The sequence below is a fragment of the Kogia breviceps genome, chromosome 3 (assembly GCF_026419965.1).
Source record: "Kogia breviceps isolate mKogBre1 chromosome 3, mKogBre1 haplotype 1, whole genome shotgun sequence".
In the NCBI taxonomy this organism is placed as follows: Eukaryota; Metazoa; Chordata; class Mammalia; order Artiodactyla; family Physeteridae; genus Kogia; species Kogia breviceps.
Genome location: NC_081312.1, coordinates 45649348 through 45666390, shown reverse-complemented (window position 1 = coordinate 45666390; position 17043 = coordinate 45649348). Strand labels below are relative to the sequence as shown.

The window sequence follows — 17043 nt, the reverse complement described above, 5'->3', positions numbered from 1 at the left end:
GAAGCCCAAGAAGTGATATATTTAGGGTAAACATATCCCTAAGTTCCATCCACTTCTTGTCTTATGTACAAATGTACCTAAAAATTACTGTTTCTAAAATGACACTGAGGTTTTACTGAAATCATAAAAATGATAGGATTTTAAAATTCTAACCTAAAATCTGCTTTAGTACCAACCAGAGGAAATTAGGTGGTTGTTTGTAGGCTAATCAAGAGTCCTTAAACTCCTTTATAGGACTGATACATTTCCCCTCTTTGTATTGAGACTAATGGCTACCCTCTTCAGTGAAGCTGGATCCTTTATCATAGGCTCAGGAGACAGCCAGAGGTTTAGAGATAGATTGCTTTGAGGGCACTGGAGCCACTGAGGTGCTGAGTAACCCTACTGAGAAAGAAAAAAGAGGGTGGAGCTTCTGGAGTTAAAATAAGACAGAATGCAAAAATAAGACAGAATGCATCATTGGAGAACACAGTGGCTGAAGACTGGCAGAATTCTCAACATCTCAGGCTACCACATACTGTTCAGTTTTCATGTGTACTTTGGAGGTGCTCTAGAAAGCTCTGACAAAAAATAATTAGAATACAGATGTACAGTACATTTTTAGCCAGCCCATAGAAAGGTGACCCTGGTGGTGTAGGAACTGTTCTGACGTTCATTACTTAAAAATTGGTCTTGTTCCCCTTTGTCAGTATGTACCGGGAGGTGTTAGTGATGAGTCCTAATTTTATGTGTCTCTATCCACCCTCTAAAAGGTTTTGAATTATTTTGGGCTCTCATAACATTTGAGGAGAGCCTGTAGGTGTTTTGTATATGTTCTGGACAATGCCTAGCATTCTGCAAGAGATTGATAAGCAGTAAGTAATAAACACATCTCGTTTGCCAGTGGACCAGGAAGATAGCTATCATTCTTTTAGCAAAGAGCAAACTAATAAGCAGGGATTCTGGCCAACCTTTCCTTTCCTCTGCAGCTTACAATTATTTACCTGGGCTTCATGAATGGCCATCGGCTGGCAGACACAACAGCTTCACAATATTTGCACACAATTTATTTGGGTCCGTTTAAAATTTCTCTCTCTCTTTGGCTCCAGGGTTGCCCGAAGGAGAATTCAGAGAGAAACTCTGGAGACAGAGGAACGGATGATTTCGTTTTCTAGTGATTTCTGGGGAGGAATCTGGGAGGGCTGGGTGAAATCGAGTACCATTTGCTTAAGGTTTAAAAAAAAATCCATATATACACTAATATGTATAAAATGGACAACTAATAAGAACCTGCTGTATAAAAAAATAAATAAAATAAAATTCAAAAATTCAAAAAAAGAAAATTATAAAGAAGAGAAAAAAAAATCCAGTCTGAGGGGCCAGGTTGGAGGGCCGTGCAAGACGAAACCAGCTTTGGGGGAAGGACAGAGAGAGACAGAGAGAGCAGGGCTCCCGCACGAAGGGAATTCCGCCGCGCCTCGAGCCCCAGAGCTCCCACCTTCTACCTAGCTGCAGGATGTTATCTCGGGAGGAAAGCCCCGGAATCCCGAACCCGCCGGAAGCTGGGACTTACCCGAGCGCGCGGGAGAGCGCGCGGGGGCCGAGGCAGAGACGCCTGTCCCTTTAAGGGGCCGGTCTCCGGGCACTGCCGGCCCAGACGCCGGGACGTGCCGGGGCCGCCCCGCCCCAAAACCGCCCGTTTCCTGCCGGGCGGCGCGACGGCACCTGAGCTACTGCGGCGGTGGCCACTCGGAGCAGGCGGCCCGGGCTGTACTGCCGGCGCCGCTGCGTCTTTCCGGCATCCTTCCCCGGCCGCGCAGGGTAAGGGAGAGCGGGCCGCGCCGGGCCCGGGCTCCGGCCGCGGGGACCGCGGAGAGGGGAGGGTTGCGCTGGCCGCGGGGTCCCAGGCAGACGGGAGGGCCGCGTCGGGCGGGGGGGGGCGCGGCCGTGGGGCCGGGACACCGCTCGCTCCCGTCCCCGCCGGGTAGGCCTCGGGTGCTGGGGTGCCGCTGCTGGGCTCCTGTTTGGGCCGGGCCACCGAGGCGGGCGGGCTCCGAGTGGTCTCTCGGCCTCGCCGGGCCGCCGCGGGCCCGACCCCGGTTCCGCCGCGGCGTCAAGTCCGAGGACGTCTCCCTAGGGCGAGGTCGGCCGGAGAGGGCCCTGGGGTGACCGAGGCACCTATTTTTAGCCGTGCGTGAGGGCCCCCGGGAAGGAAGGCGGATTACTGCCTCCTCGGCCCGTGGACGGAGGGAGCGCGTCCCCGGAGGCCTCCCTGGGCGGGAGCTGGGCCACGCTTACGCCATGCTGGAATTCAGCCCTCGCCGCTCTCGGGGTACTTGGGGAAGTGGCGTTCGGCCCCTCCAGTGCCCCCTCCCTCCGCCTTGTGCTCGCCCCCGGGTCCTAAAGAGGGGTTGTTGGGTATGGGAAAGCTGCATGTTGGCAGAGTTCGGAAAAATCTGTGGACCGCCCTCGAGACAGGCGAAGTTACCCTTCCTCTCCCTGAGGGGTGTGTCTTCCTTACTGATTCCCCCTCCCCCCTTCAGTTTCCAACAATGAGATTTTTGGCGTTGGGGACCTCGGCAGAAAACCCAACCGGCAGCCTAGAAAAGTCGTACGGTAATCCGACAACTGCTGAGGCATGTGCAGCACCGCGCGTCGGTCGTGAGGCAGCATGTGTACCGGAGACCGGCATCCCCAGACGCGGGGAGCGGCATCCTAATCTTGGCCAGCTGCACCCTGATTAGGTTCAAGAGCGGGCTGTTTAATCTTAGCTCTTCCTCGTGGGAGGAAGCAGGAATCTAAATTCTTGGTCGCGCCTATTCCAGAAAGGATTCCTTAGCAGGTATCTGAATAAGCACTGTTTAAAAAGCTGCAGTTGAAGTTAACTGTTCAAAGTTGTGCTTTTTTTGAGACGCTTTGTGGAAACCCTTGAGAAATTTAGACACCCGTAGCCTGCTAAAGGTAAACACCTTGGGGTGAACTAAGCACTCTGAATTGTGTAGGAATTGTCTTAAAGTTTGAATTCTTGGTTAATTAGGTTGCACTTCTCCTTACTTCACCTGGCAGGTGAATGGCATTACTGTCTCCAGTCTGGCTAAAGTAGTTGCTGATGAGACTGTTATGATTGTCCCAAGAATAACACTGGAGTACTCTTGAGTTGCTCTGTGTTTTGGGTAGACATACCTTGCTATAAATACTTTAATATTTAATGGGTTCTCTGATAAACAAGCCCCATCCCACCCCCGACTCCCCACATCCTCTTGTTCCGGGATCTAACAAGAAATAACTGGGTTTTTTGTTTGTAGATTCTAAGGAAAATTCATTAATTCACCCCTCTTCCCCTCCCCCCAACATTGAGTTAGAAATGTCTCTTCTAATTTTGCAGCCTTAGCAGTGTAACCAACTCTTATCAGGTGCACTTGGAGAGTGAAGTGTTCTATTTACCTTTGTGAGATTCATACTGAAAATATAACAGCCTGATGAAATTTTTTCTTAAAAATATTAAACACTTTAAAGTTATAAAGGATGTTGAGTATTATATAACCCTTTTTTGATGGCTCAGGGTCAACATTATGAAGAGCCATTAATTTATGAATTTGTTTCCAGTTTAGTTTTTTCTGTATCCTCCTTTAATATCAGTCTCTTCTGCTTGATGCAAGTGTTTTCATCTGTCTCTTACTCCAAGCCTCTTTCCAGTTTGTAGGCTTTAACCTGCTTTTAGTGGGGAGAACATTTTAATAATTAGATGTTAAAGGACAGTCACTGTGACTTCTATAAAGGGCCTGACAAGTGAAGGCTTTTTTGAGGCTTAACTTTAAAGGACTTGTGTTAAGATTGATACTGTTGGTAACTTATCTTGAATTTTACTTGAAATGTATGGAAGGTGTATTTTTAATTGCATACTTATTATAATTTTTTATAGCAAAGAAAGTTTTAATCTAAAAGATATCACAATACTTCGTAAAAAATTTGTTAATAAACGTAATGGTATCGGTTTCTTAGGAATCTGACCTAATGTGTAAAAAGGAAATGAAGAGACTATGCTTTTCAAGAACATTCGAACGTTTGAGGATGACATCTTACAAGCTGCTTTTTCTGTGTACTGTTTATGTTTTTAGTTATTTTGAAGGTAAATCCAGAGTATACTTAGAGGCTAGAAGCAAGTAATTGTTTCTTTAGGAATGATCACTTTTATGCATAAATAAAGTTGTTTCATTGCTTCCTCTTTCAGTTTTTGTAAACATGACTTTGGGTGTTCTGATCTTAAAAATGTAGTTTATGTACAAAGCACAGGTTAAACATTAGATAAGAATATAAGCTATTTTTTTCTATAAACAGAAAATTAAACAGAAAGGGGAAAAACCTGTAGTACCATAACTAAGGAGTTTGATTTAACTTAACCTTCTGTATCTGAGCTCTAGAAAGAGAAAAGTAATGACAGTTTATAACTGTTTGCATGCCATGGTGTTGAATTGGTCTTTAAATGTTTTTTTCGGTCTTTGAGTTTGATTGCAGTGTTACTTAGGCTTTTAAAATTAATTTTTAAAATGGTATACGTTTTTAAATTGGTTTTATCTTAAAAAGATAAAATAGGCAAAATAGTATACTTTTAGTACTAAGAATAAATTTAGTAATGACTCCAGTAGGAAATCTAATATTCCTAGGAAATATGTAAGAAGTGACCTCCTTTTAAAAAAGTTGTGCTTTAGTATTTTACCTATCACCTTAACTACTACAGGCTAATTAAGAACTTCTAACCTCAAGTCTAGTTTCAGCAAAGTGATTTGTACACTAAGTGGAACTTAAATGAATTGTTTATACTCCCCTCCTTCCAGGACATTGCTTTTTGGGTTTCTCTTCTCACTAATTGCTCTGCTCATTCTGTGTTTATGATTCGTTCTCATTCTTGAAGTGCTCAATCCTTGGTTCACTTTTCTTTTTATACTCCTCTGGTGATCTCATCCAGTGTCATGGCTTTAAATACCTATATGCTGATGGCTTCCATTTTTATATCTACATCCCAGACTTACCTCCTGTATTCTGTACGACCTGTTCTGAATTTCTGTTTGGATGTGAAGTAGTAAACTCAAACTAAAATTCCATGTTCCTCTTTAAACCTGCCGTAGGTGCAGGCTAATCCATCTTATTAGATGGCAGCTCTATCCCATATTCAGGTGAAAAGAAAAATGGAGTCATCTCTGACTTATCTCATTCAGACTTGGCATTCTTGGCTCAATCTTACCTTGAAAGTATATCCAGAATCAAATCACTTCTTACCACCTCCGTTGCTCATTAGGCTAGTCCAAACCAATCTCTCTCTTGCCTAGATTTCTGCAGTTAACCTCCTAATGGGTTTCTCTGCTTCTGTCCTAGCTCTCTACAGTCTTTTTGAACGGAGCAACCAGATCATACCACTTCTTTCCTCAAAACCCTGCAGTGACTTCCCATATGCAGAGTAAAATCCAAAGTATTTATGGTCTACAAGGTCTTAAGAATCTGGATACTCCTACTCTTCCCATCCTCCCTTACCTCTCCTAAGTTAGCTACTACTCTGTCTCCTGCTTATTTCAGCTGTCTTAGAGCCTTTACACTGGCTGTTACCCCTCCTTCAATCATTTTTTCTGTAAGGTATCTACATGACTGATTGCCTTGTCTCCTTCAAATCCTTGCTCTTGAAATGTTTTTCAAAATGGTCTGCCTTCTATTTAAAGCTGCACTTCCTACTTATGATCTCTGTACTCTGTTCTGTTTTACATAACAATTGTCACCTTTCAACAAACTATATAATTTCCTTGTTGATCATGTTTATTATCTCTTCTCTCTGCCCCCAGATGTACGCTATAATGTAACCTCTATGAGGACAGGGCTTTTTGTCTCATTTTGTTTATTGGTGGATTCTAAGGGTTTAGGGCAGTGCTTGGCACATAACAGGTGCTCAATAAAGATTATTAAAGATGTGTTCATTACAAGTGAATTAAAATCTTTATCCTGCAGTTTTTTGTTTTTTTTTTTAAACTGTGATGCATACCTCATTTTTGGACACACGTAGTTTTCAGTTTGCTCCTTTCCTAGGAGCAGTCAGAGAGCAGAAGAGTGGCAGGGAACCTTTGGGAACCCCTTGGTGGAGGGAGTGAGTTTGAATGTGGCGGAGACCCTCTTACCTGCCCCACGTGATTAGGACCATTAGTTAGGTAATTTAAAAAGTTGGTTAAAGCAAGAACTCGAGGTATCTGTGCACTTTGTTTTAATTTTAAACATTTACTTTAACTTTTATTTGCCTCTCTTAATTTGGATCAATCTCTTGTCTTTGAGTAGGGGGTCTCCTGATCTTTTTTCTATACATCATTCCTTAAAAGCATTGTCTGTAATTTCTAGTATTGCTTTTCTTTTCGTGTAATGAAACATTCGAACTTCAAAATCATTCTAGATTTTTCCAATCCTTATCAAGGCCTTCCAAAGGATTTAACTTAGTTTTCGTAGAAATAACAGCTTTGTCTTTATTCTGTCATTTAATCGATTTATAGAAATAAGCAAATGTATATAGGTGAGTAGGTTGCTAGCCAGAAGCATTTAGCTTTCTGTAGACACTAGCCCATGTATAGCCCATGTATTTTTAACCAAGGGGAGAAATGTCATTTAATCCAGTGAGAGGTCCTTTAAGATAGCTTCCATATTGAATAGTTTTCATGGAGGCCTTAGGATCCTAGCTGCCTGCCATGACTAGAGGAGAATGCCATTTATCCACATTTCTTTATTTTTGGTTCTGAGTGACATCTGCAATTAGTTATCAGAACTTATATGATTTTTAGTAATTACTTTGTCAAGAGACCTGATGTTATGCTACATTCTCACTGGAAAATGTGGGATGATCATTATTTATTCTTACACATGAGTCGTTTAAGTTGCCAAGGAAATAGTCTGGTCTGGAAGTCAGTAGTTAGGAGACCTACAGGTCTTAGACCTTATTAATTCTAAGGTTTGTGCAAGTTTTTTATTGCTCAGTTCTTTAATTATATAATGTGTGGTATAAGTGGAAAGAGCGTGGGTGCTAATGAGTCTGAAGAACTTGGGTTTGAATTTGGCTTTGCTAGTTAATACCACTTACTGTATGTGTGGATTTACGCGCAGGAAACTCATTTGCCTTGCTTATATTATCTTAGTAGTTGCTACATAAGTGATAGCTAACATTAGAGTGCTTGTTTGTTGTAAGGCTTTGTAAATACTTTATGTACAGTATCATATTTATCCTCTCTGCAACCTTATGAGATAGATAGTATTTGGTGGAAACGAGGGAGGCAGGTTAAATAATTTGTCCAAAGACACAGAGCAAATAAAAGGAAGAACCTGAATTTGAACTAGATATTCTGACTCTAGAGCCCATTCTCATACAGTGAGCTGTTTCGTAAGAATGCTTTCTGAAAAAAAGAGTAAGGCACTGTCCATGTGCAATTGTCTGATGTTAGGTATTAGAAAGCTACATTAAGGTTATAAAGATTTCTTTCCCCTGGAGTTAGAGGATTAACTCTTGAAGCTGGTGACTTAAATTTGAGAACTTAAAGTTTTCCAAGGAGAGAAAATAGTAAAAGCCATTTAAAACCAAATGCTATAAAGTGTTTTATAGAGAAAGCAATAGGTAGACTATGATCTTTTTAATTTACAAGAAATTTTTTCAGTCTTAATTCCTGTGTATTTGCATTATGAGTTTTACTGCCGTGTGATCTTGTAGGCATTGCTCAGTGGTTATTTCAGAAAGGCCAACCCTGATCACCAAAAAATGTTCTCTTTATTCTTTGTCTCAGCCTTATTTTTCTTCACTGCATGATCAGTTATTACCTAACATTATAGTATATGCTTGATATCTGTTTCACCTCTAAGAATATAAGCACTATGAGGTGGGAACTTTCTTGCTCACCACTGTGAACTATATTTCTCGCACTTAGGTAGTGCTCAATTTAATGAATGAATCAATTGCCTGATGTTTGAAAATGATTGGGACTCATTGAGCCTTCTGCTTTACTTGTCATTTTTTTTTCAAATATGAATACTTTAATAGGAAATATTATGTAATTATTTCAGTTCACAGTTTTCATTTTTCTGAGAAAGTACTTCATAACTTAACTATAAATTACCTACATGGCAATTATATAAGTGAGGAGCTAGATATATCACGTATTTTAAGGAACTCTCCATATCTAGCCATATTTAAATGACAGATCTGGAGTAAGAAATAATGATTAACAAAAGCAGTGTCCAAATACAAAAAGGCATGTAATACGTTCCTTTAAGGCTTAAATAATGACTTAGGAAAGTTGTATCATTCCTTTCAGACACCACTGATTAAACAGATCATGAGAAAGTCAAACTAATGTTAAAATTTGCATGTATTCAAACAAACAAACTTGAGACTAGAATTTGAATCTTCCTGACTTGGATTACTGCTAATTTTGCCAATTGCTTTACTTGTCATTTGTGCCATCCGCCTTCTCCAGTAGCATGGCTAGTTGATTTACGTGCAATGCCATGGAAAGTGAGACTTCAAGAATAAGGGTTTCTGGTTTACTCTTGGGAGTGGGATGGAAAACAAAATTTAATGCACGAATTTCAGCAAAAGGACTTCTTAGTACTAGTTAATCTTGTTGATCAGCAATGTAAGTGTTCTGAGTGAAATATATACATAAATTATTTAGTGATTGCATATGTATACATCTAGTTACCTTTGAAGTAAATTTGAACAAGCTTAGGCTGTACTTTGAAAGCTCTCCAATGTTCTGAATGCTATGTTGTTGAACATTTAAAATGTTTCCTTAACTTTTTAAAAAATAAATTTATTTTTATTTATTTATTTTTGGCTGTGTTGGGTCTTTGTTGCTGTGCACGGGCTTTCTCCGGTTGTGGCGAGCGGGGGCTACTCTTCCTGCGGTGCTTGGGCTTCTCATTGCAGTGGCTTCTTTTGTTGTGGAGCACGGGCTCTAGGCGTGTGGGCTTCATTAGTTGTGGTACACGGGCTCAGTAGTTGTGGTTCGTGGGCTCTAGAGTGCAGGCTCAGTAGTTGTGGCGCATGGGCGTAGTTGCTCCATGACATGTGGGATCTTCCTGGACCAGGGCTTGAACCCATGTCCCCTGAGTTGGCAGGCGGATTTTTAACCACTGTGCCACTGGGGAAGTCCCTTAAATTTTTAATATCCATGCACAGGTTGAAGTCATTTGTGTGCTTCTGACCTGTACTTGATTAGTTTATTGGGAAGTCATGTTCATTTGAAATGTGTTCTGTAATTATTTTACATAGTTTTCCTAACCTGGATATCTCAGGTTGGCTGAACATGATTTCTGTGAAGTGAGCTTCTCATATAATTTGGTATTTTCATTTCTGGGTATAGTTTCAGTTACTGTGGTGTATAATCCCTTTTTGTATCTTTTTTCTGTTTTGTTTTTGAACGCTATAAATGGGATCCTTCTGTATGAGTTTATTTGCAACTTCCTTTTTCTCCTCAACTTTATTATCCAAATATTCTTCCACCATCTTGTATATAGCTCTAATTCATTCACTTTCACTTCTACTGGAATTTCATTGTATGTATATTTGCCACTTAATTATCTTTTGATGGGAATTTGGGTAGTTTCCAGTTTTCTTTTGCTATTATAAACAGTTCTGCTATGAATACCTTGTATAGGTCTCTTGGTGCACTTGCATCCCTACTGTCTCTAGTATCATGTTTTAAACTTTTTTGTTACTCCTTACAATAAGAAATTTTACATTATGAGATTCAATACATTATCAGATGTATACATATGTAACAAAGTTTCTTGGAGAAAAAAACACATGTGTTACTAGTTTGTTTCATTAAGAATAAGAATGCTAATCAAGACCCACTAAGTTGATTTTTGCTACCCACTGACTTTGAGATTTGCAGTTTGAGTAAATTGTGTTGGACCTTATACCTAGCTAGGAGTGGAATTGCTGAATTGTAGGAGAGGTACATTTTCAGCTTTACTGTAGGTAGTGCTGAGTTGTTTTCCAATGTAATTGTACTGGTTTATTCTCCTCACTAGTGTATACATGTGATGGCTCCACATTCTGGTCTACACAGTTGACCCTTGAGCAACTTGGTGGAGTTCGGGATGCTGACCTCTGTGCAGTTGAAATTCTGCCTATAATTTATGGTTGGCTCTCCATATCCCCTGTTTCTCTTGATCCATGGTTTGGCACCTGCAGATTAAACTAACTGCACGTTGTATAGTACTGTAGTATTTACTATTGAAAAAAATCTGTGTATAAGACCCTCACATTTCACTCCCATGTTGTTCAGAGGTCTGCTGTACTTGATGTTGGTAAATACTAAAGTTAGACAGCTTGTTGGGTTGAATTGATATCTTGTAGTTTGTGCATTTCTGCTTACTGAGGGGAGATGTCTTTTCAAATGTTTCCTGGCCATTTTTGTTTCCTTTTCTCAGAAATGACTGTTGGGTTTTTCTTTTTGATAGGAGTTCTTTATATGTTCTGAATACTAATTCTCTGTGGATCATGTATCGCAAATATCTTTTCCCATTTTGTGGCTTGTTTTCACTTTTGTATAGTTTCTTTGTTAATAAAAGTTAAACATTTTAATTTAGTTGAATTTCTCAGGATTTCCCTTTTGTGGTTTGTAGTTTGTGTCTTGTTTAAGAAATCCTTTCCTACCTCAAGGTTATAAAGGTATTCTTGCATGGTGTCCTATAAAGTTCAGTGTTGCCTTTCACAATTGTTTTCCCAGGAATTGATTTTTGTTTCTTCCCTTCTATGCTGCTGTTTTCTTTTCTCCAAAGTTCCACTACTTAGCATTTCAGTTTTTTTTTTAAGGACTAAAATGTGTGAATTTAGTAGATACTTTGAAATAAATCTTTGAGTTATTAGTATTATGTATTGTCCACACCTTGCTTTTAGAGTGATAGGTAAATAATTACGTAAGAATGTTAAGGTATGGATAGTTATCTAGTAAACTTTGAAGTCTTCACTCTCCCTCAGCCCCCATATGACATTATAGATTTGTAAATATTTCAGGGATGCCAGTGTTTGCATGTGGTTTTCTTAAGTTGTTATGGACATTTGTTGTGAAGTAGTCTGGTTAGTTGTTTTCTTAAAGTTGCAGCTCTTTGTGCTTGGTATTTTGCAGTTTTACCATAGTGCACGGTGACTGTGGACATATTTTTCTATATCCAACTAATACTCAGAGTATACATATAATCTGAGGAATCAGATCTTTCTTCAGTTTTGGAAAATTCTCAGCTATTTAAATATTGCTTCTGTTATTTTTACTTCTCTTTTGGTAGAGCTATGTTGGAGTCTTTAGTTTATTCTCTGTGTATTTTAATTGCTCTTTCAGTTTTTTAAAAACAATTTTTCTATGCCTTATACCAGGTGAATTTGGTACAGTGTAGCAATTTACTTTTTCCCTCTGCTACTGTCCAGCCTAGAGTTTATTCTGTCTATTGAGTCTACATGCCACTATTTACAATTTTCATTTCTTAGATTTGAAATTGCTTTTTCATATATACCTGCCTGTTTCAGTTCTCTATTTTTGTTTTATAACCGTTGTGCTATTTTATAAAAAGATTCCTTTATCTCTCGGACATCTTCAACTTGTTCAAATTTAAAAATTTTTGTCAGGGCTTCCCTGGTGGCGCAGTGGTTAAGAATCCGCCTGCCAGTGCAGGGGACATGGGTTCGAGCCCTGGTCTGGGAAGATCCCACATGCTGTGGAGCAACTAATCCCGTGCGCCACAGCTGCTGAGCCTGTGCTCTAGAGCCTGTGAGCCACAACGACTGAGCCCATGCGCCACAACTACTGAAGCCTGTGTGCCTAGAGCCTGTGCTCCACAACAAGAGGAGCCACTGCAATGAGAAGCCCGTGCACCACAACGAGGAGTGGCCCCACTCTCTGCAACCAGAGAAAAGCCCGCGCGCAGCAACGAAGACCCAACGCAGCCAAAAATAAAATAAATAAATTAAAAAAATTTTTTTTGTTAGACTGTTTCATAAAACTAACACCGTCTGGTGTGAATTCATGTTTTTATTGGGTTTTTTTCCCCCTCATCATTAGATTTCTTCCTATGTTTTGGATTATTGGTTTATTAAGTTCATTTTAAGTGGATTTTTTTTTTTTTTTTTTACGCTTTTCTCAGTGATTATTCCCACCCCCACCTCCAAATTATTTATTTATTTTTAACTGTTTCTATCTGGCCCACTCTTCCTCTAGTTGCAAACTAGGTTTGTTCTGGGACAGTTAAAAGAAAAATGCAAGGTGGAAAGAAGTGTTTCTAATATGAAATCATACTGAGAAGGAGGGAGATAAGGATGTGTGTGTGTGTTTGTGTGCGTGTATGTGTGTGTATATATATATGTATATATATATATATAGAGAGAGAGAGAGAGAGAGAGGGAGCGAGAGCGCAAGTTCATATTTAGAAGAGTATTGAATGAAATCTAAAACAAATGACAGTTTATTATGGGGGAGAGGAACATAGTGTAGAAGAGCACTACACTATTTATGTTCTGAATCTTCCTTTTTTTTTAGACCTGACTTTGGAGCCATGTAAATGTTTTACATAATTATTAAAAATTTTTTTAGGTCTCTAAAAATTAAAAGTAAAACAAAATAAATGAATTTTACATGTATTCACTTGGTGGACACCAGAGTGAAACTATGCCAAGTGACTTTAAAAGACAATGACTTGACTGACTGATATTCCCCACTGGAATAGACCCTTGGAAGAGAGTGCAGGAAGGAAGGCAAAGGAGGAAAACAAGCCTTGAACTATTATAATCGTAATTTTGGTGGCAGTGTATACATTGTATTTCAGTACTGGGTAATGTGTTTATTGTGGGCTAATTCAAATGAGTGAATATATTGGTTTTGTTGAAAACTGAAACTTTTACATTATTTAAAGTAGATTTTTTTTTTTAATACTTCTGATGTGGAGCATTTTTTAAAGGCTTTATTGAATTTGTTACAGTATTGCTTCTGTTTTGGTTTTTTGGCCACAAGCCATGTGGGATCTCAGCTCCCCGACTAGGGATCAAACCTGCACCGCCTGCATTAGAAGGCGAAGCCTTAACCACTGGACTGCCAGGGAAATCCCATTTTTTAAATTGAAGTATAGTTGATTTACAATGTTGTGTTAATTTCTGCTGTACAGCACAGTGATTCAGTTATACATATATATATTCTTTTAAAAAATATTCCTTTATGATTTTTATCCTAAGATATTGGATATAATTCTCTGTGCTATACAGTAGGACCTTGTTTACCCATTCTACATATAAACGCTTACATCTGCTAACCCCAACCTCCCACTATTCCTCCCTCCCCCAACCCCCTCCCCCATGGCAACCACCAGTCTCTTCTCTATGTCTGTGATTCTGTTTCTATTTCATAGATAGGTTCATTTGTGTCATATTTTAGATTCCACATATAAGTGATATCATGTGATATTTGCCTTTCTCTTTCTGACTTAGTGTGATAATTTCAACATTGTATCCATGTTGCTAAAGCAGATGTAGTGATATTAAATAAAAACCCTATAGTACTAAATTTGAGTAGAAGCATCTGTATGCACTCATGCAGTAATTTAACTTATTAAAATGTATGCATTTTGTGGCCCTGTTGACTTAAAAGGCCTAGAAACAGTGACCAATCCAATAGCACTGTTTTTTGTTTTGTTTTGTTTTTTGTGGTACGCGGACCTCTCACTGTCGTGGCCTCTCCCGTTGAGGAGCACAGGCTCCGGATGCGCAGGCCCAGCGGCCATGGCTCACGGGCCCAGCCGCTCCGCGGCATGTGGGATCTTCCCGGACCGGGGCACGAACCCATGTACCCTGCATCGGCAGGCGGACTCTCAACCACTGCGCCACCAGGGAAGCCCCCCAATAGCACTCTTGATGCTCACATTGTGGTCTTTAAATACCTTTTCACAATAAAAGTAAACTAGTGCTCAGAATGGGCATTTTCCCAGTCTAAGGCAGGAAATGTAGGAGATGAGCCTGCATATTAATTATCAATAGTACCACAAGCTTAGAGGCTTACAATAACACACATTTGCACCACCCCTTTAACTGGGTCCTCTGCTACAGGATTTCACAAAACTGCTATTATGGTGTTGTCCATGGCGGGGGTCTCATCTGAGGTTCAGCTGGGGAAAGATCTGCTTCCAAGTTCATGTGGTTGTTGGCAGCATTCAGTTCCTTGGAGGGTGCCCAACTGAAAGCCTTAATTTCTTGTTGGCTGTTGTCTGGGAGGCTGTTCTTAGCTCCTTGCCTCATGACCCTCTCCATAGGCAGCTTACAACATGGCAGCTGCTTTCTTCAAAGCCAGTAAGGGAGAGGAAGAGTGTCCTATTAACAGGGGTTACAGTCTTATGTAATATAACTGTGTATATGTAATCATTTTTAACATTCTGTCACTTTTGTCATATTTTACTGATTAGAAGCAAGTCACAGGTCCCACTCATACTTAATGGAGGGGATTGTACAAAGGTGAGAATGCCAGGAGAGCAACTTCAGTTTCTTTTTTTTTCCTAGAATGTTTTGTCAGAAAGCAATAGAGCAACTAAAAACTATGAGGGTAGTGTCAAAACAACCTATGAGCCATCCTGAATAAGATCCCATTGGTCAAAAGGGGGACAATTTCATTATATGCAGATGATATGATACTATATATAGAAAACCCTAAAGACTCCACATAAACACTACTAGAACTGATAAACGAATTCAGCAAGGTAGCAGAATACACGATTAACACACAGAAATTGGTTGTGTTTCTTTACACCAACAATGAAATATCAGAAAGGGAATGTAAAAAAAACAATGCTTTTAAATATCGCAGCCCCCAAAATAAAATACTTAGGAATAAGCCTCACCAAGGAGGTGAAAGACTTACATGCTGAGAACTGTAAAACATTAATAAAGGAAATTGAAGATGATACAAAGAAATGGAAAGATATCCCATGCTCTTGGATTGGAAGAATTAATATTGTTAAAATGGCCATACTACCCAAAGCAATCTATAGATTAAATGCAATCCCTATCCAATTACCCATGACCTTTTTCACAGAACTAGAACAAATAATTTTAAGATTCATATGGAACCATAAAAGACCAGAATTGCCAAAGCAATCCTGAAGAAAAAGAACAAATTGGGAGGCATAACAATCCCAGACTTCAGACAATACTACAAAGCATGGTACTGGCACAAAAACAGGCACATGGATCAATGGACAGAATAGAGAGCTCAGAAATAAACCCACACACCTAGGATCAATTAATCTTCGACAAAGGAGGCAAGAATATACAATGGGAGGGGATTCCCTGGCGGTCCAGTGGTTAGAACTTCATGCTTCCACTGTAGGGGGTGCAGGTTTGATCCCTGGTTGGGGGACCAAGATCTCGCATGTTGGCGCGCAGCAGCCAAAAAAGAAAAAAAAGGAATATACAATGGGAAAAAGTCTATCCAGCAAGTGGTGTTGGAAAAGTTGGACAGCCACATGTAAATCAAAGAAGTTATAATGTGCCCTCTCACCATACACAAAAATAAACCCCAAATGGCTTAAAGACTTAAACATAAGACATGATACCATAAAACTCCTAGAAGAGAACATAGGCAAAACATTCTTTGACATAAATTGTACCAGTGTTTTCTTAGGTCAGTCTCCTAAGGCAATAGAAATAAAAGCCAAAGTAAACAAATGGGACCTAATCAAACTTACAAGCTTTTGCACAGCAAAGGAAACTATAAAACAAAAAGACAACCTACAGAATGGGAGAAAATGTTTGCAAATGATGCTACTGACAAGGAATTTATTTCTAAAATATACAAACAGCTCATACAACTTGACAACAAAAAAACAAACAACCCAATCGTAAAATGGCAGAAGACCTTAATAACATTTCTCCAAAGAAATACAGATGGCCCATAGGCACATGAAAAGATGCTCAACATTGCTAATTATTAGAGAAATGCAAATCAAAACTACAGTGAGGTACCACCTCATGCCAGTCAGAATGGCCATCATTAAAAAGTCTACAAATAACAAATGCTGGAGAGGGTGGGGAGAAAAGGAAGCTCCTACACTGTTGGTGGGAATGTAAGTTGGTGCAGACACTATGGAAAACAGAATGGAAGTTCTGCAGAAAACTAAAAAAAGAATTACCATATGATCCAGCAGTCCCACTCCTGATATTTAGATATTCAGACAAAACTGTAATTCAAAAAGATACAAGATTCACTTACCCCTATGTTCATAGCAGCACTATTCACAGTAGCTAAGACATGAAACAACGTGAATGTCTATTGACAGATGAATGGATAAAGAATAAGTGGTACATACATACAATGGAATACTACTTGGCTATAAAAAAAGAACTAAATGATGCCATTTGCAGCAACATGGATGCAACTAGAGATTATCATACTAAGTGAAGTAAGTCAAAGAGAAAGACAAATACCATATGATATCACTTATATGTGGAATCTAAAATATGACACAAATCAACCTATCTTGGGAACAGAAACAGGGACATGGAGAATAGACTGGTGGTTGCCAAGTGGGAAGGGGGTAGGAGAGGGTTTGATTGGGAGTTTGGGATTAGCAGATGCAAACTGGTGTATATAGAATGGATAAACAAGGTCCTGTATAGCACAGGGAGCTATATTCAGTATCCTGTGGTAAACCATAATGGAAGAGAATATGAAAAAGAATGTATATATGTGTGTAATTGAGTCACTTTGCTGTACAGCAGTAATAAACACAATATTGTAATTCAACTGTGCTTCAATAAAAATAAATTTTAAAAAGGGACAATTTGGGGCTTCCCTGGTGGTGCAGTGGTTGAGAGTCCACCTGCTGATGCAGGGGACACGGGTTCGTGCCCCGATCCGGGAAGATCCCACATGCCGCGGAGCGGCTGGGCCCGTGAGCCATGGCCACTGGGCCCGCGCATCCGGAGCCTGTGCTCCGCAATGGGAGAGGCCACAACAGTGAGAGGCCCGTGTACCGCAAAAAAAAAAAAGGGACAGTGTGAACATCAGTAAA

General features: G+C 39.9%; 1 protein-coding gene across 23 annotated transcripts in view; it reads left to right on the top strand.

Moving 5' to 3' along the window:
* Positions 1–1405: 1405 nt before the first annotated feature.
* Positions 1406–17043, top strand: part of KTN1 (kinectin 1) — a 134764-nt gene continuing 119126 nt past the window's right edge. For 13 of the 23 annotated variants that reach the window (XR_010839547.1, XR_010839544.1, XR_010839550.1 and 10 more), the window contains exon 1: positions 1658–1800. The gene's annotated coding sequence lies outside the window, so the exon portion shown is untranslated. Of the gene's footprint in view, positions 1801–17043 lie in introns of all 23 variants that reach the window. The other 10 variants (XR_010839548.1, XR_010839545.1, XR_010839551.1 and 7 more) reach the window with 1 other exon arrangement.